Source organism: Meles meles, chromosome 6 (assembly GCF_922984935.1).
Source record: "Meles meles chromosome 6, mMelMel3.1 paternal haplotype, whole genome shotgun sequence".
Taxonomy (NCBI): domain Eukaryota; kingdom Metazoa; phylum Chordata; class Mammalia; order Carnivora; family Mustelidae; genus Meles; species Meles meles.
The window spans coordinates 90,418,367-90,444,593 of NC_060071.1; the positions used below are offsets into that span (position 1 = coordinate 90,418,367).

The 26,227-nt window shown below is 38.7% G+C and overlaps 1 protein-coding gene and 1 pseudogene across 2 annotated transcripts in view; one reads left to right on the forward strand and one right to left on the reverse strand.

Moving 5' to 3' along the window:
• The window catches only part of SLC25A21 (solute carrier family 25 member 21), a 506,059-nt gene that overhangs the window by 378,237 nt on the left and 101,595 nt on the right, over positions 1 to 26,227 (reverse strand). The window lies entirely within an intron of this gene.
• Positions 3,588 to 3,707, forward strand: LOC123945258 (annotated as a pseudogene).

Consider the following 26,227-nt stretch of genomic DNA (forward strand, 5'->3'; position numbering starts at 1 on the left):
TTATTTCCCTCAATTGGCTAAGCTAGGGCACAGGTGAAAAGTGGTAAGAAGTGAAGGGAAGTTGCTGTTGTTGGACACAGAAGGAGTGAGCTGAGCTCCCCAGGAGGAAGAGCATTGAGCTCAACAGAAAGAGCCTAACTGTATTGTTGAATACTTAAATCCCTGTCTAATAGGAGCACTTGGGCCAGGCCCAATCATAACTAGCTAAGGCTAGACCCCTGGGGTGAGGAGTGTAAAGCTGGGGAATTTTAAGCATCCTTAATAGTAGCCCCGTAATAAACTGATGCTCCGAATCTTTGCTAGACTCTGTACAAGACTGGGCTATAAATTTTATATTTGGCTAAGTGACTCATAAAGAAACACCCACCTGATTTCAGACATGCATTTTTGGCAGTCAGGGAGCTCGCTAAATTAGCCATGGTTCTATTTTTAGCTGCTTTCTCTCTCTGCCTGAAATACAATGATTCTATCTGTAGTTTTACAACTCGACTCTCCACTACTGCTTATTAGACTGTTTCTTGGACTGAGAGACTGCTTCTTTTTTAAATGCCCCAAACGTTGAATACATTTTTTTTTAAATATTTCATCCATTAGCTTCCGGCCATGTCAGCTGTTTTTCATGAGAGTAAGTACAATAAATAAGTTATCAAAATGCATTCCAGCTTATTTGTACTACATAACAATCACTGTTACTACCGAATGATAAAAACATAAAAACACTTTTTTCTTCAGGAAGAGCTGAAGTGTCTCTTGTCTGGGGAGGTCCAGTGTTGACTTGAGGAACTTCGGTCAAGCTGGTATTTGACCTTTGGCAGGAGGCTGCCCTGGGTCTTATATTCTCAACAAACTGGGCCCAAGACAATAGTGTGCTTTATAGCCCAGAGCCCGATCAGTGTGTTTCTCCAAGGAAGACTTCAAGCTGAAAAGCCAACATGCCTGACAAGCACCGTCAAGGTACCAAGGGCATAAGCACTAGACATTGGAAAACAAATGGAAAAGCACACACAGCTACATCTGGAATCCTAATGGGCCGCCGATGGTTCCCAGCTAAAGGAAGAATTACCCGTGTTATTTTATCATCCCTTGCGCTAACTTTGCTGTTTATGTACAGCAATAAATGATTTTTTAAAAACATATTTGGGTCATTATGTCATATACCTCCAGCAAGTAAGGTTGTTTTATTGTGCTTGGAGTCAAAATACACTGCTGTACCCAGATGTACGGGAAGTTTAAAATCTCTTATCCTTCTGTATTCATTCCTCTTGGACAAATGAGTTAAGTTTTTAAAAGGGAAATTGAGAATTTTTATGGCTTCTACTCCCACCTTGCCAGTAAAATTTGCACCAGTATTTTTCTACCCAGCAAAGGTACTTGGCCAATGATAACACTAAATAGTAACGCAGAAAGCCAAACAGCTTCCAACCAACAGGAAATGCCAGAGGTGTTTTTTTTTTTTTGAACACTTTTAGCAAGTTGGATTCTTCTGCCAAGGCTGTGCTATAATCAAAAAGTAACTGCAGATCAGGAATACGGAGTGGAATCCAGAGGTTCAAGCCAACTCTTATGTGGATTTCCACCTTCCTTTCTGATTGCTGCGGTAGTTTTAAAATATACCTGCTCTGTTAACTCCTTTATCGTAATATCTAACAATTACCAATGGGATGAAATATTTTCTTATTTTTCTTTTTTAAAAAATATTTTCTTATCTTGAAAAAATTCCAAAATGCCTATCTCTTTATATCTTTTTCATGATCTTAATCAATGAATCTGGGTGGTTTCTTTTTCTACCCCTTCCCCATACTTTCTAAAATTTTAAAGCTCAAGTCATCCAAATCTGCTTCAGTTTCATTATTAACAAAGGGAACCTTTTTTCACATGAATAAAGAAAGGACTTTATACACCAAGGGAGGGGAAAGCAGAGGAAAGGCTAAGAAAAGCAGATGTTCAGACATGACTGACCCACCTACCCAGAGAATCAGTCCTTGTGTGAATGTTTGGTTTCTGAAGCAGAGGATGCTTGCTTTCCTGTTTACTTAGCTAGCCCTGTCACTGGTTTACAGGTGGCCTGGAAAGAAGATTTAGGAAATGTTTTCTCTCTCCATAAATGAACATCAAATTATTTTACAATGTGCCCTGGTACATGCATCATAACATACTGGAAGCCAAAGACAATCTCTAAGCAGAAGGGAGGGCAGTGGGTCAGGGAGAGGATGGAATGGGGCAGAGAGCTGAGTGTTGAGTGGGGTGCTTTGAGGAACTTTGTTTCAGAGTTTTGGTGAAATAAAATTAGTTAAAATTTTTCAAATATTTTCCTAACAGTTAAGTCATTTTGCTGGTATATGACTTTAGCATGACATACATACCCTTCCTACTTCCCTTCCTTGACAAGATTTTTTTTTTTTAAGATTTTATTTGAGATGCAGCACACACAAAAGAGAGCACAAGGTGGGGGAGGACCAGAGGGAAAGGGAGAAGTAGGCTCCCTGCTGAGCAGGAAGCCCAATGGAGGGCCAGGAGTGGGGCTCCTCTGAGATCATGACCTGACCTGAAGGCAGATGGTTAACCAACTGAGCCACCCATGAGCCCCCTCTGACAGGATTTTTGAATTCTGATTATTCTTATAATGTACCATCACCATGATCTTCTGCTACTAATGATCAGTTAACTTGATTCTGAGTTTTACCTGAATCCTCTACACAAGGAAACCCTAAAATTACCAGCATTACTTCCTTATGAAAGAAGCCATTACCTGATAATTTATGAACCAAGGCTAGAGTTCCATCTCCTTTTTCTTTGCTTTTTCATGCTTGTATTCCTCTTTTTCTTTTGTCCTATTACTTAACAATGTTTTCCACTAAATTTTTGTGGTGATTTTGGTGATTTCTTTCCCTTTTTTCTTGCTTGTGTTCTGACTTTATGCTCCTGGCACATTTCTAGCCTACATTTTAGCAGTTTCTGATTCTTGTCATATTTCACATTTCAAGAGAATTTTAGAGTCTCTTGTTCTTAACTACATTCCCCTAGCCCAAAAGTCGTCATAGATCATCTTTGTCAAAACATGTCGCTCCTCCTTCAGAATGCTGCCAGGAGTCATCTCCCAAACTAACCCCATATGGCTCTGCTCAACCAAATCACTTCAACAATCCTGTTTGCACATTGACAGGAGAAATCACTTAGGAAGATGTTTCTATATTCTGCAGATGTTTATATTTTCCCCATGATTCTTCTGCTTCTGTTCTTTTCTTATTTCATTTGCATATATCTTCTTGCCTTTATTTAAACTTAAAGCTCCTTATGAGTATGGAATGATCTTATAATCAAACAGTTTTTGTGTGTTTCTAGAGTTTTCGGTTCAGTGCTCACTATATTACATGGAAGAAAAAAACAAGAAATATGGCTACCTGCCCAAAGTCTGAAATTGCTTTTTGGCTGTCATGTTCTTTGACTTGTGATAGCTAAGTATATCATAATAACCATTCCCTGTCTTTTGTAATCTAAATATATTATTCTCATCCATTGGGCTTAAGATTTCTGAGAGACACAGGGTGTAACCACCTTCTATTTGTCAGTATAAAAATGAGTAATAAAGCTTTGCGCAGTGGCAGTATCGTAGCCAATGAGGTTTATCCGAGGCGCGATTATTGCTAATTAAAAATGAGTAATAAAAAAACTGACAAAATTATTACATCTGAAAAGTGTGTCTTCACAGCATTCAGCATTTTGTGAGAGTCCTCTCCTTTCTCCAACCCAGATATTATGTGTCTTCTTAATTTCTAACTTCTCCAAGTAAAAACAGCAAGATGTGATGCTATTTATCCTTTTAACTGAAATTAATCATCACAAATATATTCACTGACTCTTTTGAATTTTATTAGTTTTATTTCCTATTATGGAATAAAAGTATGTCCTGAGAGAAGAGTTTAGAGAATATTCAGAAAGTGAGAAGAATGCTGGAGGAGGAGGTTTAGAATACTCTCCTCGGCTCTAGAATTGTGCTCCATTTAATTCTGGTCTTACAGACTGCAGACTGAATGTGCTTCAGTTGTTTGGGGTACTTTTCTTGGAGATTAGTACAATATCTGCCTTTCTATTTCCCTTAGTACAAATATTCCTGTGCCCCAAGACTCAAAAATGCCAGGCGTTCTGTGTCCCCAAACTGGCCTGGGTCTCCTAGCATTACTGCCATTCATAGGCCTCCCTCACTTCTATTATCACCATATGGACAAGGGGTATGCCCTTCCCTAAACCTGTCTTTGCTTCTTCTACAATTTAATCCATAATCCCATCATCCAAAGTTTTAGTTACTTCCAATACCCCCCAAACAGCTGAATCTGACCCTGCCTTAGAACACAGAACAGTTGCTCAGTAGTCATCAGGGAGGGGCAATGATGGTAAAGAGGGGATGGGAACCAGCAGCTCAAGCATGCTGTGAGATGCCATCATTAAAACCCCATGGTTATGAGCAAATAGGATCCTGCCTCTTTGCCTGAGGCCCTGACAGCAGGAAAGTTTAAAAACATTCATTGACACATTCATCCCTCCTTCCTGTTGGCATTACTTTTACCTGAGGTATAAATGGCATGCAAGAAACCATATATTTAAAAATGTACGACTTGATAATTTTTGACATTTGCATATACTTGTAAAGCCATTAGCGCAATTCAAGGTACTAAGGAACATATTCATCAACCCCAAAAGTATCTTTGTCCCCCTTAATTATCCCTCCCTCCCATTCCTGCCTCTTTCTAGGCAACCCCTAATCTATTTTTCATCCCAATAGATAAACTTGTATTTTTTAGGAGTTTACATAAGTGGAATTATACAGTCTGTGCTCTTTTTTTTGTCTGGCTTCTTTTATCCAGCATAATTATTTGGGGATTCATTCATGTGGTTGAATGGATGACTAGAATGTTTGCTTTTATTGCTGAGTACTCTTCGACTGTGTAGATATGCCTATCTGAGAGGAACGTATTGAGCCTCTTTGGTGTGGGAGGTGCTATTCCAGACACTGGAATATACAGGCACTAAAGGCATGGTCCCAGACCTCAATGATCTAATGTGGCTTTCAACCCTCAAGAGAACATCCCTGCATGGAAACCTGGGGCATTGGTTACTCAGAAGACATTCCCACACCAATGTACGAGGAATAGATTTTCTGTGCAAGGCAAAGTTGTAGTTAGAAAGTCTCCCCAAACTTAAACACTGCCAAACAGGCAGCCTGTTTGAAGAGCAATACTGGGAATGAGTTTGTATTGGGAATATATGCTCTCAATTCAGAAACTCAGAATGTTGTAGCCGGACGCTCCAGGATGGGGTTCCAAGCTCAATTAGAAGGCAAGCTCATAGCCTCACGGCCAGAAGTTGCCCAGTGGGGACTGTGGCATTAGGGAAGGGAAGACATCTAAAAGGGGAAATGCAACTCTACCCTTGGTAATTGGGGCCTTGATGCTCATTGTTGTCAGGCTCCAGGTTCTTGAGAGAAACCAGATTTTAATGTGAAATCCTTTAAAATATTTGCGATTAATAAAACAAATTAAAAATGCCATCTTATACAGAGACAGATAAGTAATTTGAAGATTATAGTAAAGTTTGATAAGCTTTTGGAACCTCAGCAAAGACCCTGTAAATCAGACAAGAAGGGAGGTTCAGCAAAACCTATTGAAGGAACTAGCGCTTGAGGGAGATTTTGGTAAATGTGCAGTAGTCTGTTGCAGGATGAGTCAAAGAACTACAAGTCATTTTATATGCCTGGCATGGTGGAGGCAGGTGAAGCTAGTGAGAAGGACCTTTTATGCTGGGTAAGAAGCTTAAATTATATCTTGGGACTTATTAAAGGCATTTAAATAGCAACTGAATGACATAATTAAATTTACTTTTAACCATGTTGAATGAATTGAAAGATGACCAGGATAGGAAGACCAATTAAAAGGTGATCAAAGTAGCCCAGATCAGGGCGGAGGGAGGGGAGGGGAAGGAGTAAAGGCTTAGGCTCAGATTGTGGATGTAGAAACTGGGGCAAGTGGACAGACCAGAAGGAAAGTGAGAGAGACAGAGGAAATGGAATTCTAAGTACTCACTGATTGATTTAATATGTGCAGAAGAGTCAAGCAATTCCCATACTTAAGACTTAAGCAACTAGGTAAATAGACAATGGATCAGGAAATGAAAGTAGGGCTGGGAAAGATGAATTCATTCTAACATTTTGAGTTCAAGGTTGTGTGGGACATTTAAAGGGAAAAGTCCAGAATTTAGATGGATATTAACATGGGTTTAGATTATGCAGGAGTTTGGAGACGGAAATATACTTTTTCTTATATTTATAGGCCTGAGGAAGGAAAAGGATAGAGAGAAAAAAAAGAGCAAAAGGCTTAAAATGCAGTTCTTGGAAACACTGCCTTTGCGTGGAAAAATTAGCTCATGTATCTTATATATTTATTTTGCTCCTTACTTAGTTTATAAATTCCTGAAGGAAGGGGCTTTGCCTTAAGCTTTTCAGTAATTCAGTGCCTTTGACAGAGAAGGGGTTCAAAATTAATTCATTATTTGCATATTTGCAAATTGGGAATTTGGTGAATCTGGGTCTATAACTAGCTGTTTCTGATAAACCAAGCCACGTGCTGTACTAAAATGCAAAAGAATCAGTTTGTGAGTACTAGGACATAAGTTATTATCACCACATAGATCTGGTCTATTTTTTTTTCTTTTTTCTTTCTTTCTTTCTTTTTTTCTTTTTTTTTTTTTTGATCTGGTCTATTTCTGTTGAGTAGGAGCAACAATTGCTAGTTACAGATTTTTCTGATATTTAACTAAATATATAAAAGAGAAAGGTGCTTCCAGTTCCAAATCCAGTAATACCACTTCAGCAGAATGCAGGACAGTCAAATCCAGCAGTGGCCTTAAATATACAACTAAATAACAATTAAGACAACATCAATTTTTTTTCTTAACATCATGCATAATTTAGCAGGTGACAACTTGGATACATTTTTGCTTAAGTGATTAAGAATCCCAATTCGCTCAACAGCACTCCCACCAAAACTAGGAAAGCTTTCCTAATCCGAATTAAATCTAAAGACTGTAAATATTATTTTACCTTTAAACTAGATTAACTAGAGGTAAATGAGTGTAAAGAGGTCAGGAAAACTTCAGTGAATCAATCCTCATTTTCCTCACCACATCAAGAAGAGAAGCTGTGATTTACACAATTTCTGCTAGGGAAACTGCTTCCCGTGTAACTTTTTTCCTCCATGATCTCTCCCCCTTAATACATTAAGGGGTAACCTTTACTTGCCATAGAAAAACAGACATGTGAATTCGATACTCTCACTTTGTTGATATGTTTTTAAAGCTGGCGAGCAAATAGAGTGCAGAATGTGAAATTTTTTGCTTCAGCTGCCACATGGCTAGCTGGAAGCCGAGTTCAGGACATAGCAAACTGTCTGTTCTGATTTCCAAGAACAGCAAAAATATCAAGTTATGTTGAGGGAAAAAAATTCTTATTCTAGATATCATCAACCTTGTTTCCAAAATACCCTCCAATTTCTTCTAGGTAAAGAACCTTACAAATGAAATAAGAACAACAAACTTAATTTTACCATTTCCCAAAGATGTCTAACAATGTCCAAAGGAATTTCTTAGACTCTCATTTTTTTGAAGTTTCTTTTTTAAATTAGAAAACAACAGTGTAGTTTGAATTCCAGGTATATTCCCTACCTCCTTACAGAAATATCATTTAGATATAACTTGATTTAAGAAAGCCGAATATATAAAATTTTTCTGAAAAAGATAAATCAAGCAGATATTAATTGTATTTTGTTTTTCATTTTTTGTAGTGTTTAACAATATATCAGTTGTGTATAACACCCAGTGCTCATCACATCACATTTAATTATATTTTAAAAGCATTATTTACATTACAAGATTATTAACATACTAATTTCTTCAGAGAACCTAAAAAATAATTTATAATAGTTTGGAAAGTTTCCTTTGGGAAAATGGATTTACAGTGCAAATAAGGCATGTGGGAATTTTCCTTTTATAACAATGGGTCCATGATACTAAGCTATTAGTCTCTTCTGCTTCCTTTACAGATTCAATTTCCTCCTCGCATGCCAGAGAATACCAACTCTATATCACCAAGTCAGATATTTTTCCAGCACTCCAGATTCATATATTACACTTCTTATGAGACATCTGCACTTGTTTAACCCATGGAAATCCAAACCCAATACATTCAGGACTGACGGCATCACTCCATCTTCCAAATCATGCTCTTCTTCCAATTCCCTCTTCCAGGAAACTGATGAACTAGCCACTCAACAGCCCAAGTCAGCACACTGCAGACATTCTCAAATCCTCCCCACTTTTAGCCATAAATATAACCAAAGTTCTGTTGTTTCCACTTTTTTTTTTAAGATTTTATTTATTTATTTGATAGAGAGATCACAAGTAGGCAGAGAGGCAGGCAGAGAGATAGAGGGAAGCAGGCTTCCTGCTGAGCAGAGAGCCCAATTCGGGGCTTGATCCCAGGACCCTGAGATCATGACTTGAGCCGAAGGCAGAGGCTTAACCCACTGAGCCACCCAGGCGCCCCATTTCTACTTTCTTAATACTACTTAAATGCATCCACTTCTCTTCCTCTCCACTTTTTCAACTTGGTTTAGACCAACCCCATTTCCCGCTTCCCTTAACAACTATACAGTTGTACCTTTTTCTGATTCATTCACCATAGCCAATGATCCTATATAACTACAAATCTAAGTAAGTCTTACCTGCCTAAATTCTTTTTTTTTTCAAGATTTTATTTATTTATTTGAGAGAGCAAGTGAGAAAGAGCAGAAGCAGGGATGAGGGGAGGAAGGAGCAGAGAGAGACAGACTCCCCACTGAGCAGGGAGTCCGATGCTGCAGAACTCCATTTAGGACCCCAGGATCAAGACCTGAGCCAAAGGCAGATGTTTAACTGACTGACCTACTCAGGCACCCCATTCCCTGCCACTAAATATATATTCTTATATATATTCTTAAGGAATTTTCCAGAAAAAGGCCCAACTCTTTAGCCTGGCATGAGAGACACTTCAAGATAAACCCCTTTCTATTCCTCCCACCTTCCAGTCTGAACCCCCATCATTCAAGTCACCTGCAATTCTGTGTGTTCCCTTACTGTCACTTCATTTGTTCTACCTAGCACGAATTTTCCACCCTCTTAAGCTCTTTCTCAATTGCCTTTGATGTCTCATTTCAGGCTGTTACCTTTCCAGGAAGCAGCTTTCCCTGGTTAATCTTTACCCCTGCCATAGGGAAGATAGTGCCTGCCTGTGTATTCTGGAAGTTCCGTGTTCTTACCAGGACCACAGCACTTATCACCCCTTATGATAATTGCTTATTCATTTGCCTGTCTCCTCTTCCAGAATACAAGCTCATTGAGACTATGTCTTGCTTTCCATCACATCACCAGTGCTAAAAGCAAAATCTAGCACAGAGTGGACACTCAGTAGATAGAGGCATAAATAAAAATATATTTTAAAAATGAGCCAAATATTAAAGACAGTTTCTCTCATTTTAGTGTTAATGATATTTTGAATTCTTAATATGTTTGGTTTTTCTTTTTTTTTTTTTTTTTTGAAATCTTATTCCCTTTATTCTCTTCAACTAATCAACATGACCACCGGTGACACAACACTGTTATTGACACACAACATTCAAAAGTGGGACCTCTCTTCACTCCACAGGGACAAGTCAGGTTGAGTGGGGCTTCTCTAATGGGGGCAAAGGAGTCTGGGGGCTGCTCGCCTCCGGAGCAGGTGTCATGGAATCTCCCCTCTTGGCTGTGACCGCTTCAAGTGTCCCCACCATTCAGGATCCATGCCCAGTTCTGTCAAGTTCCCACGTGACCTCCACAGCCATAGAGGTTTCAAGTTGCACCCTAAGCTCAGATCAGCGTCTACTCTCCCCTCTGCTTTCGCCAGTGACCCTGCGACTGGTCTGTTGGGCTCCTCCACCAGGGCACTTCTGAAGCCTGGAGCCAGGCCTGCGAGGAGCCGGACAAGAGGGTTTGGCTATGCTGCACCTTTTGGACTAAGTTCTGGTGGGCATGTGCCACGACCGTCCCCTGGGCCTTTGCCTCATCTGGCCAGAGGGAGTCTGGACACTGCCACCTCCCCAAGCCAGCTCCCTGCTTAGTTCCTCCCAAGATGCAGCTCGCTCTGGGAGGGAAGCACCTGGGTAAAGAAGTTTGGGGAGGTGGGCCAGAGAGAACAGGTCATGCCCCAAAGGTCTCTGATTCTGCCCCTTTCCTGCTACAAAACTTGGTTATAATATTTCCCAATATTTAAAAAATGAAAACAAAAATATAAAATGTTTATTTTTCTTATTTAAATGCAAATTTAAGGGGCACCTGGGTGGCTCAGTGGGTTAGAGCCTCTGCCTTCGGCTCAGGTCATTATCCCAGGGTCCTGGGATCAAGCCCCGAGTTGGGCTCTCTGCTCAGCAGGGAGCCTGCTTCCCTTCCTCTCTGCCTGCTTCTGCCTACTTGTGATCTGTCAAATAAATAAATAAAATCTTTAAAAAAATAATAAATGCAAATTTAAGCATGCCTCTTTTTGAAAAGTAATAGTAGGCTATTAATTTTTTAATAGAAGTTCTATAGAATATGTTGTATTTGTTCTCCCTTAGTCTTTTTTTTTTTTAATGATTTTTATTTATTTTTTGACAGAGAGATCACAAGTAGGCAGAGAGGCAGGCAGAGAGGAGGGGGAAGCAGGCTCCCTGCTGAGCAGAGAGTCTGATGTGGGACTCGATCCCAGGACCCTGAGATCATGACCTGAGCCGAAGGCAGCGGCTTAACTCACTGAGCCACCCAGGTGCCCTAGTCTTTTTTTTTTTTTAAGACTTTATTTACTTATTTGTCAGAGAGACAGAGAGTGAGAGCACAAGCAGGGGGAGTGGCAGGCAGAGGGAGAAGCAGGCTCCCTCCCCGCTGAGTGAGGAGTCCAATGAGGGACTTGATCCCAGGACCCTGGGATTATGACCTGAGCTGAAAGCAGATCCTTAATTATTTTAGATTAAAAATACACTTACCTATTCACAGAAATTTCAATGCAAGCATACTTTGATATATAACATAAAGGAGATCATTAAAGTTTATAGGTAAGCAGATTTTAGAAATAATACCAACTTTGAACGTACCATTGGAACTCGTGCCTCATTATTTATAGGAACACTGATTTTATATAAAGTGACTAATCATTCTCTTTAGTTTTAGAAACTTGAGTTTCTATGTATAGCATTGAGTTTTCTTAAGGTAGGGTATAGTCATGGAGCACTAAAAACCAAGAGAGATTTCAGGCTTGTAGAGAAAGGAAAGGTAAAACATTAAACTATATAATGAATACTGAATGACTATAATAATGAAGATAGATATTCTCCTAAACCTAAATTAAGGAGTGTGATCTCCAACTTTTTTAGTTTTTTAATTTGCGGCAAAATCCCAACCCTAAAGATTAAAGTATTACTTGCCATTTGTTTCCTACCAGGCAAAATGAGAAAATTGGTCTACATCATTGTTTCTTAAACATTATTCCAAGTGAAAAAACTCTCCTCTTTAAAATAAATATCATGGAGATGACCAATATCTAAAACATTTAAAAAATAGTGGGGGAAATGAAAAAAGGAGACACTTTTTCTTCCCTCCTCCCTTTGCCCCACAACATGTTAATTCCAAAGTGCTAAGAATTCAGTGGAACAGATCTTTAAAACCACTTGTGTGTGAGATCTCCAAAGATCCCTTTCAAATCTGAAGTTACATGGTTCTGAAATTCACAAACATTTCTGTGGATGCAGTTATCTAGAGAAGAGAGGCTAAATAATCAAATCCCTATATTGAAGATTTCTAGGGAACATGAAAGTATGTAGTGTAATACAGGTGTGTTTTAAATTACTGTAGTTACGAAGGAGAGATCTCTGGGAGCCATCCTAAATTAATGGATTCTATAATGCTTCTGTAATTATTTCTTTAACCTATACTCTCCATCATTTAAGGGAGTCTGTGAGAACACGTACAGTCGAATAAAAAGACAAACTGCTGGGAAAAACTTCACTAACATTTCAGAATTGGAAAGTGAAAAAACTAGGTTTCATCGAGAACCACAAAATAATGACAGGAACTCCATTTGAAGAAACCCCAAGACATTCAGAGACTCAAAGTAATGAGGTGAATTCCCCAAAGTCTCAAGCGGTTTCCACCCCAGGGTAACAAAAACAAGAACTCGTGTTTGTTTGTTTTGGAGTCTCCATTTGGACCTGGAAGGTCAGGCTCTGAACAGCGAAGCCATTGTTCCACATCATTCATCCTGATCATGGTCCAGCACCTGACTGGGAATTAGCAAACCTGGGTTCTCGATCGGATTCTCTGATTGACTCACTCCGGGGTTTTTAAAAAGTCACAATTCATCCACTCTAGACTGTGATCTTTCCCCTCTGGATGATGGAGGGGTTATAGGAATTATGTTATCTACTAGTACTGGGAAATATGCTAAAGAAGGTTAATGCTGACATTTACCAAAGTTGTTCGTTTCAATACCTAAAAACAACAACAGTATCACATCTCTTAGGGATAATTTTGTGCCCGAAACTGTTCTCAGTGCTTTACATAAATGAACTTCCTTAATTCCCACAACAACCCTATTAGTTAAGTATATCATAATCCTCATTTTGCAAAAGAGGCAGCAAAATTACAAAGAAGCTGCGTAATTTGTCTAAAGTCACACAGCTAGTAAATAGCACAGCCAGAGCTCTAACAAGCAGTCTGGCTCGAGTCCTGGCTCTTCACCATGCTGTACTATCTCTCCAGAGAAGCTGTCAGGTTTTCCCAGATCAGGTGCTCTGAGCAGGAAGGCTAAAATATATCTAATCTCTTAATTGCCTGTCTAATCACATTTACTAGGTTTTCTCTCCCACAATTATAGAGACTAGGGCATATCCTGGTCTTATCTATCTTTTTCCCCCCAAAGAGGGATGTTACTGCTTTGCTGGGTGCAGGTATTTGGAGAAGCAAGAGGATGAAACAGCTTCAGAATGGCACTGAACTGAAATGAACGATCTCTCAATATGCACGCATTTAGAAAAGAAAAGGATCTGAAAATCTTGTTAAATATTACTCCATACAATTATTTTAATAATAATGGCAAATCCTAAAATTTCTGTTAGAGACACTGCAATTAACATCAAAGTGAAAACAAGATAACAGCTTATAGAGTAAAACCCCTTGCAGGCCATTCTCTGATCAGGTTTCCAGGAAGTAGGTGTCGTTTTGATTTCTAAAGTCTGTATACACTCATAATTATGTTCTGCCTTTACTCCTCTTACCTCCACCTCACCAGTTAGAAGTTCTATCATCAGACTGTAAAGGATCGGGCGTTCTTAGGTCCCAGAAGAAGCAAGAAAACAATTGAAAGTGTATTGGGCTGTTGAAGGCAGCTGCAAATGTTGATGCGCCCCCACAATGCCCCTGGCTCCTTCTCCCCAAAGATTCCCTGGGTCTGTCTTAAATAGGAGCCAAATAGGACAGTGGTATCTGGAATATCTGGCCTTATTATAGTCCATTTTAAGATGTTACAGTTCAAAAGCCTCTAAGCAACTACCGAGTTGCACTAATCACAAAGAAATCTCTCACCCAGGAACTATGAAATAATTTAACTAGAGTCTTCCTTCCAAGACTTCAATAACTTCTAAAAGTCACAATGAGCCAAAGGATTTAGAAAGGCACTGAGGCTAAAGACATGCACACTGGTGGGGCTGTATTAATCCCAAACCAATCTGGAAATCAATTCACATGAGATTAAGAAGGGCACACTGCAGGCTAGAGGAAATGAAGCCTGGGTGTCAAGTCCAGACCCTTGGAACATGCAAATAAGACAGTTCACGCAATGGAGACATCTTTTGAAGTGTACATTTTGTGCACTAATACAAGGATAACTGATACTAATCAACCACTGTGAAACCGGAGCAAAGTTAGAAGTATGGGAGCAATGAGAAAAACAAGACCTAAAGAGGCAATGTTGCAAAGAGCAGACTATGGTCCATGCTGGAAGAGGCCCTAGGTCTCACCAAACCCAGATGGTAATGAGAAAATAAATAACGACTGCTGAATAATTATTTATCAAACATCTCAATCATTCTAGAAAAACAGAAAATATGTATCATAACAAGAACTATTAAATCAGTCCCAGCAGCAGAGTTATGAAATGGGGCAGGAAAGAAGTTCCCCATTGATTAAAGACCAAAAGCAATTTTGCATTTTTGATTTGCTTGGCTCTTAGGGAAAAAAAAAAAGTGTTTTATCAATAGCCATATGTGGCGACAGTAAGCAAACCTTTCTTGAATTTCATGCAAAGTAGATATGTTTTCCAGGGTATCATCACCCACTCCATGCCAGGTTTCAAGTTATCTTTACTAGGCTTATTAGGGAAAAGAAAACTATATTAGCAGTACAGAATTGTTGGTGTTGGATTTCATACCATTCTTAAGTATTATATATATAAATATATAAAGGTATACACCGTGTGAGTGTGTGTGTGTGTGTAGGTTTGACCATATTTTTAGGAAGAAAAAAAACAAACTTTACAATTAATATGGAACTCACTATAATTATGCAAGGAATGAGGACACTTATATTTTAGAAAATTACTCTTTTGTGTGTGTGTGTTTGTTTGTTTATCTTTATTATGTTCCGTTAGCCAACATACAGTAATACATCACTAGATTTTGATGTAGTGTTCAACAATTCATTAGTACTCTTTAAAAGCTTTCCAAGGGTGCCTGGGTGGCTCAGTCAGTTAAATGTCTGCCTTCGGTTCAGGCTGTGATCCTGGGGTCCTGGGATCAAGCCCCACATCAGGATCCCTGTTCAGCAGGAAGCCTGCTTTCCTCTCTCCCTCCGCCCCTCCCCACCACTGCTTGTGCATGCTCTCTTTCCTCTCTCAAATAAATAAAATCTTAAAAAAATAAATAAATAAAAGCTCCTTTCCAGGTCCATCCATAAAGTTCTTCCATTGTTTACAATGTTTACGTATTTATTTAGGTTCTTTTGAAAAATGACTACTACTTCCATTCCTCCCTCAACATAGTATCTGAAAGGAAGCCAAGGAAAACCTTCAGGAAAAATGCTGTCTCCCGAGAACTCATGAGAACAGTAACACATTTAGATTTTGCAAAATTAACGCAGACCATACAAATACATATTTCTCCCAGTGGCCATGTCATTTTTCATATGTTAGCCACCACTTTCTAATAACACACAGGAAACTACCGTCATCATATGCTGGGTCATGTGTCTCAATCAACTATTACCTAAGGAACCATACGGGATGGGGGGGGCAGGGGACAAGGCAGTACTAAATTTCTGTACCTTCCCGCTTGTGCAGTAAAATCTGTACCTCTATACTCCAGTGAGGAGATGGCACCACCTCAAAAGATCTACATTATTTAACAGACTCAAAAATACAAAGCTTGTCTGTAACCATAGAGGTCATTGGCTATCTGCCTATGACAGGCACCTAATTATAAATTTCAACAGAAAGATTCCAAACTGCACTCTGGTATTAGATAAATGAAAAGGTACTAACCTAAGTTCAAAAAAAAAAAAAATTGGACCACTCTCCCACCCACCCAAAAACCTCATTAATCAGAAATTGCAGGGGTAGGTTTAAGGTAATCCTTATTTATTTTTTAATCTTTACAGAAGGTTATAAAGCAACCATGGTTAAGAACTATTGACATAACCTGCCAAGACTTCCAATGTTCCAACACAAAGTAACTGAATAAATCAAGTCAGCAATTCTAGTCAAAAAAGAAAAAAAATCGCAAATGAGAAAAGATTGAGAGCCACCACAGATCACAAAGGATCCAGGAATTATTAAAGTAATAATTAAAAGGCACACACTTTAGACCAATGTTGTGCAGTAGACAGATGACAAATCACAACTTTGAGTCCTATGTGTCATTTGTAATTTTCTAGTACTCACAATAAAAAAAAAATGTGGTTTTGATCATATGACTTGATACAGAGATGGAGTAATAAAACATTGAAGACTGCTACTATGAACTTTAGGCTTGTGGTTCCAAACACGGCAAAGCATCAAAATCACCTGAAAACACACTGTCAGAATAGCTAAAATTAACAAGTCAAGAAATGACAGATGTTGGTGAAGATGTGGAGAAAGGGGAATCCTCCTACAGTGTTGACGGGAATGAAAACAACTGGTGAAGCCACTCTGGAGGTTCCCCCAAAAAGCTGAAAATAGAGCTACCCTATGACCCAGGAATTACACTACTGCGTATTTACCCCAAAGATACAAGTGTAGTGATCTGAAGGGACATGGGGACCCCAATGTTTGCAGCAGCAATGTCCATAATAGCCAAATCATGGAAAGACCCCAGATGTCCATCAACAGATGAATGGATAAAGATGTGGTATATATCTATATATACAAAAGAATATTACTCAGTCATCAAAAGAAATGAAATCTTTCCATTTGCAATGACGTGGATGGAACTAGAGGATATTATGCTGAGCGAAGTCAGTCAGAGAAAGACAATTATCATATGATCTCACTGATATGAGGAATTTAAGAAACAAGACAGAGGATCATAGAGGATAAAATGAAACAAGCTGAAACCAGAGAGGGAGACAAACCATAAGAGACTCTTAATCACAGGAAACAAACTGAGGGCTGCTAGAGGGGCAGGGGATGGAGGGATGGTGTAACTGGTGTTGGACATTGGGGAGGGTATGTGTTGTGTTGTAATGAGCACTGGGTATGATATAAGGCAAATGAATCACTGAACTCTACCTCTGGAACCAATAATACATTATATGTTAATTAACTGAATTTTTTAAAAAATTAAAATTTAAATCAAAAAAGAGAAAGAAAAAAATCACCTGAAGAATGTTTTAAACCTAAAGAGTTTAGGAGGATATGCCCACACTACCCACCCTGACTCTGACTCTTCAGGGGAAGGGCACAGGCATTATGACACACAGATTTTGGAACTAGTGTTTTAGAATTTCCCTTTCAAATGTTAAATATCTCGGTTCTTTAAAAAAAGTTTTTATTTTTTCCATGCTTGTTTTTATGCTGTTTTAAATTAAATATTCATCAGACATAATTTGTTATTCAAATTTCTAAAACCAATCAGTAAAAGCATTAATAAACACAGACACTTAATAAAAGACTTTTGGGAATTCTGGTCCAAGATGGCAAAAAAGAGACTCCTGAACTTGCCTTCTATGATGGCATTAAAATTATTTAGTTAAATATACAGTTAAATAGCTTTGTAGTTATTTTTAGAATTAAGATCAAGTAAGAATTAAAAGGAAGTTTAAAATGTGTGTAATGTCTGTACACTCTGACAATATAGCTACAGTACAATTATTTTTTAAAATCAAGGAAATAGGGAAAGCATGTGCAAAAATCATTTGTTTAACTGTTTTTATAATCCTTTTGGTGGTCTCAAAATACTATTTCTCACTAAAAGATACTGAAGCTTCTTGAATAAATGGCCGACTCTAGGTTTAAGGAAGAAATGTACAAAAGAAGGCCTGAAATATTTTGTCATACTAGATAACAAAGAAGCTATCAAATGTGATTAGGGTCAGGGCAAAAGGATTCAGAAGCCAACTTCAGGAAGCTCATATTCGCCAAAGATAAGAGAGTTTGAGGACCAACACAAAATAATGGCTGCAATGCACTGAAGCACATCAGATATACCGAAATCCAGGAATTGATAATGATCCTTCTTTTAAAAAAGGTCACCTTAGAATAATAAGTGTGATAGGTTAAAGATGACCACAGACTCTTTCTGTACACTAGGACTAATTTATTCCAGTTGAGACATGAAATCTAATTCCCTTCCTTGATGTAGGCTGGCTTTAGGGACATGCCTGAACAACAGAATGAAGTAGAAGCAGCACTCTGGGCCTTCAAAACCAAGATCATAATAAGCCTTGCAACTTCTATCTGGTCCTCTTAGAACCCTTTCTTTGGGAGACCTGTGTTATCCTTATAACACAGTTCTAGTTGACAGTTTAACGGAATCTAGCCTCCCAGCTGTCTTCGCCAGCTCATCAGACATGTGAGTAACACCATTTTGGATCTCTCAAACCATCTCATTTCTCAAACCAATGGAGTGACTGCAGTTGATGCCACATGGAGTGAAATAATCACCAAGGATGCCCTGCCCAAAGTCCTTACCTACAAAATCATGTGATATAATGTTTTTTGTTTTATGCCATTAAATTATAGAATAGCTTGTTATGCACTAAGAGATAAGTGGAAGAAGGGCACCTGCATTGCTCAGTTGGTTGCCTGACTCTGAATTTCAGCTCAAGTCATGAGTTCAGGGTCCTGTAATGGAGCCCAATATTGGGCTCTATGCTCAGCGGGGAGTCTGCTTGAGGATTTTCTCTTCCCCTCTCTCTTTGCCCCTCCTCCCCACTTTTTCTCTCAAATAAATAAATCTTTACTTTAAAAAAAAAAGAGAGAGAGAGAGAGAGATCGTTGGAACAGATTTATTATATCCAGAAGTAGAGCTCAATAGTAACAAAAACCTAAAACAAGTGACATTGGTTCTAGGACTTAGCTGGTAAGCAGAAGCTAGAAGACCCTCAAGGGGACTAGTAGTGATTAGTAATACTAGAGTCTAGTAGTTGAGGCACTGTCAGTGAGGTACCCCAAGGGCAGTAAAGAAGATGTTAATGGAGTTTGGGGAAAGGGGCAGTCTTAAACAGTGGCAGAAAACTTCACAAGATTGTGGCTTTTAGAAATTTGGAAAACAGAAGAAAGATAAATTTAAAAAAGAATTATTCAGTTTTAAAGTAGAATTTAGAGGGAGGATAAAGATCTAGGACTTTCTATGTTTAAAAACAGTTTTTCTGCTCTCCTCTCTCCCAACAAAATATTATCCAGTTAGAAATGGCTTTGGGGCAAAGATGCCCTAGAATCAAGTCACATGCCCTAAGATGTCAAGTGTAGCTCCAAACCCCTTTGGTGAGATCTCAAAAACATTTGAGGGTATGCCTAGTAGAGTCTCTAAGAATCATACTGGTATGCCTCTTAAGCCTTCTCTGCTAGATAATTAAGCCTCCAAGAATCTTAAGAGTGTTCCTCATAGATCTTTTCAACTGAAAAATGAGCTTGTAAAAATTTTAAAGACATTATCCCACAGTACCCAGACACTCAGATCAAGGTTGAGAAGGGCAAGTCTTGGAATAAAATGTAGATGTAGTTTTTATCTAAATAAGTGGATTTTAATCTGATATACAGGAAGCCCACACTTTTTCCTCCCCCAAAGATTTTATTTATTTATTTATTTATTTAAGAGAGAGAGAAAGAAAGAAAAAGAGCGCACATGTGAGTATGACTGTGGGGAGGGACAGAGTGGGAGGGAGAGAAACAAGCAGATTCCAAGCTGAGTGGAGAGCCCAATGAGGGGCTTGATGATGTGGGGTTTGATCTCACCACATTGAGATCAAAACCTGAACCAAAGAGAGTTGTACGTTTAACCGACTAAGCCATGCAAGCGCCCCAGAAGCCCACGCACTTTCAAAAGAAATTATATAACCTTTGACTGAAAGACAGAAAGACAATCCAAAAAGAAAAGAGAGACTTGATTTCCCAACTTTTACTGGCAGGAATCAGACCAGGAAGTTTATTCCTCTGCAGACATAGAAAGAAAAAGGAAGAATGACTCAGAATGTCAAGAAAGAAAGAAAGAAAGCCAGCCAGCCTGCCCGCCCGCCCAAATGGCAATACCAAAAGCCACAGAAAATCATTTCTGGGGAGAAGGACTGGTCCCTAATCAAGGATTTGGTGATGTCTGCACTGCTAGAAATCCAAATTGCTATAGAATCTTTGTAGCTATGTGCCTCCTGTTTTACCCCTTTGATAAAAGAAATGTATGTCCTAGCTATTTTATACCTTTGTCACTATTGTATGTTAGCTGTATGGGGAGGAAGTGGGTGGCAGATAAACTTGTCTCTAATTTATAGATCTTCAGATCAAAAGGAATTATGCTAGATAATACTAGTCCTGAGGAACCACACCCCAGGACCTTCATTAGCATCTGGACTTGATTTAGATAATGTCTGAGTCCAGGCTGTTGTAACAAATTACCAAAGACTGGGTGGCTAATATAACAAACATTTATTTCTCACACCTCTGGATGCTAGGAAATTGGCATATTTGATTCTGCTGAGGACCTACTTCATGGTTTGCTGATGGCCATCTTCTCTCTGTGTCATCACATGACAGAGAGCAGAAAGAGAGGACATAAACTCTCTCTTCTCTTTTCTCCTAAGGGCACTAATTTCATCCATGATGGCTTCACCCTCTTGACCTAATTACCTCCCAAAGGCTCCAACTCATAATACTATCACATTGGGGTTAGGATTTCAACATATGAACTGTGAAGGTACATAAACATTCAGTCAATGGCAGATAATGAGTGGCAGACTTCAGGGAGATGCCATAATCTAATCAAAGTTTGGGAGAAATGGGAAGGAGATAACTATATTTTGCACTTAGTAGGAATATAGGAATATAGGAATGTAAATACTCTATGACAGGAGGCAGCCTAAAGTAGATTATATATAGCCACAAATTATTCACTGGTCCTCCCAGTGAAATTGAATCTGGGCTATTTTGAGTGACTTCCTTGACCAAAGAACATAGTAGAAGTGGTATCTTAGGATTTCTTACAACCTTGAAGACTTGAAGCTTCCACCTAGCCCTTCTCAAACATTCTTTCTAGTAGATCTGATCTGGCATACATGGAAATCCAACAATTCTGAGAACTTTCTGCTGGACAGGCAAGGGGTAGGATCTCCAGGTGACAGTTCTAGCTGAGCCTAGTCTTTCAATCACCCCCATCAAGGTGCCAGACATATGAATAACATCCAGAATTGTACACTAAAGGCAAAGAATCCTATCTCACTCAGATCTTTAAAAGATTAGGTAATGGCCTAAGAGAAGACACCATAAAACTTCACAAGTATTATAAAGCTTATAAAATAATATACCCAATCTGTACATCCATAAAATGACACACACACCCCTTCATAACTCACACATTCTTTAAAGTCTGTGAAATGACTCACACCGTTTTCCATCAGGTCCACACATGATGGACCTGCTGTAGTTTTCTTCCTTACTTTCTGACCACCCTGCTGTGCACTGACCTCCAACTACAGACTTGGAGTCTGTAGCCAGGTCAACACTAAAAGATAATTTATTTTTACATACAAGGGGCAAGCATTCATCCATATCCATCACACCTTTCCAAACCATCAGGCTTTTCTTTCCCGCACATAAACTTCCGAAAATCTTTATCTAGACATGGTATTGACTTTAATCCTGGATCCATAAAGACTAGAAACATGTTAAAATCTTCTCATTCCCCCTACTTGGAAGTTTAAATAAATCTCCACATGCTGAGAGTTGGATTTTTTTAAAACCACATCTCAAAAGAAAGTCAAAGACAATTTGGATGTCAGAAATGTCTTATTTTTTATTTGAGATTTAATGTAAATCCTCCTCTATATTTTTACTATTATATCTAAAGTAATGCAGTATTACTTTCTCATCTTTGGATTTAGAAATTTCAAATATGTGTACATGGCTACAATAACCTTTCTTTAGTCACGGACTCCCTAAATATTTTTAGCTTTCGCAGTCTTGACATTTCTCACCCCAGCTCATTTTTTGGAAACAATTTTGTTTTGCTTTCATCTGCAATACAATGGCAGTTGGAACCCAAAGCAGTATTCCAGGTGGGTCCTGAGTTCCTTGTCTTTTATAAAGTATATTTTTCCTCTGGCCAATCAGTTTTATTATAAATTTAGGTTAGGAAAATTTTAGCAAGTTCAGCTACAAAAAGAACAAATATAGTTATGAGTAGAGGAATTTTCATAGTGAACTGTGCAATTTCCTTTGATTTTTCTAGCCCCTTTTCACATCCTCAAACAAAAAGTTAATGACTGGATCTGAAATTCTCCCAGTTAAGTCAACAGACACTTAGCCACAATAAGATCAAATATAACAATCCTTTAAAAATAAAAGGCTTATAGCACTGACTCATTCTCATGAATATTTATGTCCAATTAGAACTAAACCCAATCTTATTCTTTTTTCTCTATTGATGAATTATATTGTTACTTTTCATTTCATTACACTAACTTGAGTTTTCATATAAGTAAAAGCTTTCCCTCGATAAAATATTTTATTGCTGGATTTTTAGCTCTGTCTTGACACTGGATTCTTCCTTCAGTATTTTGAATACATTATCCATTTTAACAACAGATGCATATTATGATCTAGAACAATAACATCTTAACAAATTAACACTGAGAACCCAGAGACCCACACAGACTGCACAAAGGAACCTTCAGCCAACCCTCATAGTGCCTGGAATGGTCTGCATTTTATGTTTCGCATATGAACAGCTTTCTGCCCATGCGGCAATGATCATATATCCATGCAGTTTGAATTTGGAACGTGTTCATGAGATCTTATGACCAGAAGTTTCCCAGACTCAAATCACAGTAAAACTACAGTCTATTCACCTAAAACTTTAAAAATTTTATTAAATAATTTGACAAATGAAGCAAATCAATGACAAATTATTCTCCATACTTACTAAAATATCCAAACAATTCAATCAAACCTTTCAAAGTCAACTCAGTAATATTTATTAAGGGTGAGAAATTTAATGATGAAAAACATAATCTATGCTACCTAACAAAACCCTTATATCTCAACTACCATTAGGGTGAATCTCACTTTTTGGTAGACTTTTAAGTTCATGAAGATACAACTCCTTTGACCAACCTGTGTATGCTATTGTTAAAGTAGACCTTCAGGGGCAATCTGTTTTATATCGTTTCCATGAAATAATATGAAATAATTAAAAGCTGCTCAATATGTCTTTTGGGTCCAGGCCTGTCAGATATGGTAATCAACCATTTCATAAAAGTTGCTTTCCCTCCATGAGTTTTACTGTGCTCAGCTGTAGGATGAAGGGATTGAACCAGATGATATCAAAGGCTTCCTCCAGTTTCAGGGTACATGTATGCTGTCACTGGTAGGAAGGAGCATTATCAGGTCTAGATAGATGCTGCTTTGATAGGCACAGTAACGATATCTGAAGTTCTGACTGGATTTGGGGACAGTAGAGTTTAAAGGCCACAGCAAGATCATTTGAGGGCCCGTCACATTTGCAGTCAAATTCTGCCGAGGCTGATAGCTGTTCTGGGAGACCAATCCTTTGCCACTCAGAGAAATGTAAAAACTGGCACCAGTTAGTGGTCTGTTCCTGAGAGCCTTGCTTGGCCTTGCACTCCTGGATCAAATAAACGCAAATGGTATCTGAACTCGTGGGGACACCTCACCTCTCCTTCAAATTATTCTCTCAAGAATTCTCCTCTCAAAAGAGGTTGAACATTTCCATGTAGCTTTCCATGATCTGCCCAGATAAGAGGCCCTTCTTCCATGGTCGCTATTGTAACTTGAATGCATCTGTGATTATTCCCATATTAAGTATCTCCTCATATATTAAACCATGAGCTTCTTCAGGGTAAAGATCATGTCTTACTTATCTCCGTATCTAACACAAGAGCCTACCATATAGGGGACCCTGAAATAAAGGCAATAGCCAACATTTACAGAGTATACACTAAGTGGCAGACATTTTATAAATAACAGCTTTAACCCTTATGCCAAGCGCACGAAGTATACACTGTCATTAGCACCATTTTATAAAGAAACTGAGTACAAAGGTTAAGTATCTTTTCCATGGTTACATTCAACGAGACAGTGACAGAGTAAGTAGATGAATCCAAAGAGTCTGGCCCCAGAGTCTGCACTATTAACTATGATGTGTTGGTTAATTACTATATGACATACATACATTAGCTTTTAATATGTTACTGTGATACATATTATCACTCAAATTATTCTTCCTCTCCTTCTGAAGCAAAGCATATTTTTTCTAGAGCAGGTTTCCAGAAAACACGTGGAGTGATATAAAGCAGAATTGTTTTTTAAAAATAGCAATAATTTCATTTGGGAGAGACTGACTGAAACATACAAGGAAGCAAACAAGCAAAAGCAAAACAAATAAACAAACAAAAAACAAAACATGAGGAATAGATTCTTTGGTGTCAGTACTGGGAGAAAATGACTACAAAGGCACACATGCAAGCATCAACTTCTTTAAGGGAATTCGTCATAGAATCAACAAAGATAAATACAATCCTGGGTAGATGCAACCTGGTCTCTGAAATGCCATCTTCCAATACTGCCACTCCCAAGGTATGGCCATTATTAGCTAGTCTGGGATGGCCAGGGGAGGGCATTGGTGGCATGGGGATAGAAACTAGAGGAGCACCAAGCAACAGTCTGGATCCAAACTTGGGGCCAACACCTAGCAAGCTCCAAAGCACAAGGTCTAAGTAGTGGTCACAAACTGAAGTCCTTTGAAGGGAATCAGGCAGCTAACAAGACTGAAGGAAATCTTGTTCGAAAAACATTTACAAAAAAAAAAAAAAAAATAATAATAATAATAAAATAAAAATAAATAAATAAAATCTTTTAAAAAAAAGAAAAACATTTGCAAATACTGGGATAAAAGAAATCTTTCATTTCCCTCTTTCCTCTATTAAAAACAAATAATCACAAGAAAAATAGGGCATAGTATAAACTACAAAGAACTAAAAAGAGAGACTGATATGCTGTTGTTCCAGGCAATGGTTGCCAAATCTGTTTTTCGGGGACATCAGAAATCCAGACTTTCATGTGAAATCTTCCAATTTTTAAAATAATAGCAACTGATTCAGTTAAACACACACGCGCACGCGCATGCGCGCGCGCGCACACACACACACACACACACACACACACACACACACACAATGTAAATAAACTCGGGATGGGGCAAATGAAACATAGCTGCAGGTCAGATTGGGCCCACGGCCCACCAGTCTGCAACCTTGGAATACAGGCCCCACATCCCCAACATTTAGAAAACAGGAAACAATTACATGGGCAAACATGATTACTCGTGGTCAGAAATAAAAACAGAGTGGAATTCAGCAAGTTAGATAAAGTGAAGAGAAGCAAAGGATCCTGAGGTAAAAGAGCAGGAGAGAGCCCAGAAACCAGGAAGTTCAGTGGGTTAAGACAATGGTCCCAGAAATCCAAACCACAGAGAGCAGCCTAAGCCAGGGGACATTGTGCCCAAGAGAGCCCTCACTTCTCTCTGTAACTGAAGCTGGTAGTGGGTAATGGCCATCCTTGGAACCACAGCACTCTCAAGGAAGTGAATGCAGGTGGTCGAAGAGAAAGCCCTCTCTCTGCAGGTGTGCTCTGGTCCCTGCAGGAGCAAAGACAGTCCAGCTGGGATTCCAGGGGGATTCTACTGGGAGGGCCTCTGAATTTTCCATTCAAAATAGGAAGCATACCTCAGAGACAAGGAGGTTAAGCCCCCTCCTGTATTTCAGAGCCTTTCCTATCTGCCACGGCTCCTCAACTCTTCCACACATAAAGCACATTTTGCTATGACACCAATGAACAGCACTAGTCCCAAGCAACAACATTCAGGCTGATTCCTCAAATGTCAGTTTGCACAATCTGCCCTCTTCCTTGTAGACCACCCAGTCTTCTTATAATGATTCTACATTGTCTCATTTATTTTCTTCATGGCAGCAGAGATCCCAATTTCCTTAGCTAAATTTCATTCCTTCCCTTATGTAACTGCTGATTTATTTGTAATTCCCTGGCTCTCTATTAGTCAGCTCAGGTTGATTTTTTTTCCCTCTCCAGTCAACTGAGAAATATAGTAGGACTGATAAACTCTTATTTTTCTACTCAGAGAAAAGTGAGGAGAAAACAAAACAAAAACAGAAAGAAAAAATTAAGTATAAAGAGATTAGAAGGGAAAGAAAACAAGGCAGATGCTACACATAGGTAGCTCATAGTTCGTAGTGTCCTTTTTACTGAGTGTTGTGAAAGAAATGGACAAGAAAACAATCTTAATGAATTTACCCTATCATTTGGTGCAGCCCATATTATTGCATTATTATAATGAAAAACACATCAGAATATGTCTAGACACATGACATACTCCTGGTAGAGAGTTCTCTGCACTTCAAAAAATTGTGGTTCAATTTCCTTCTG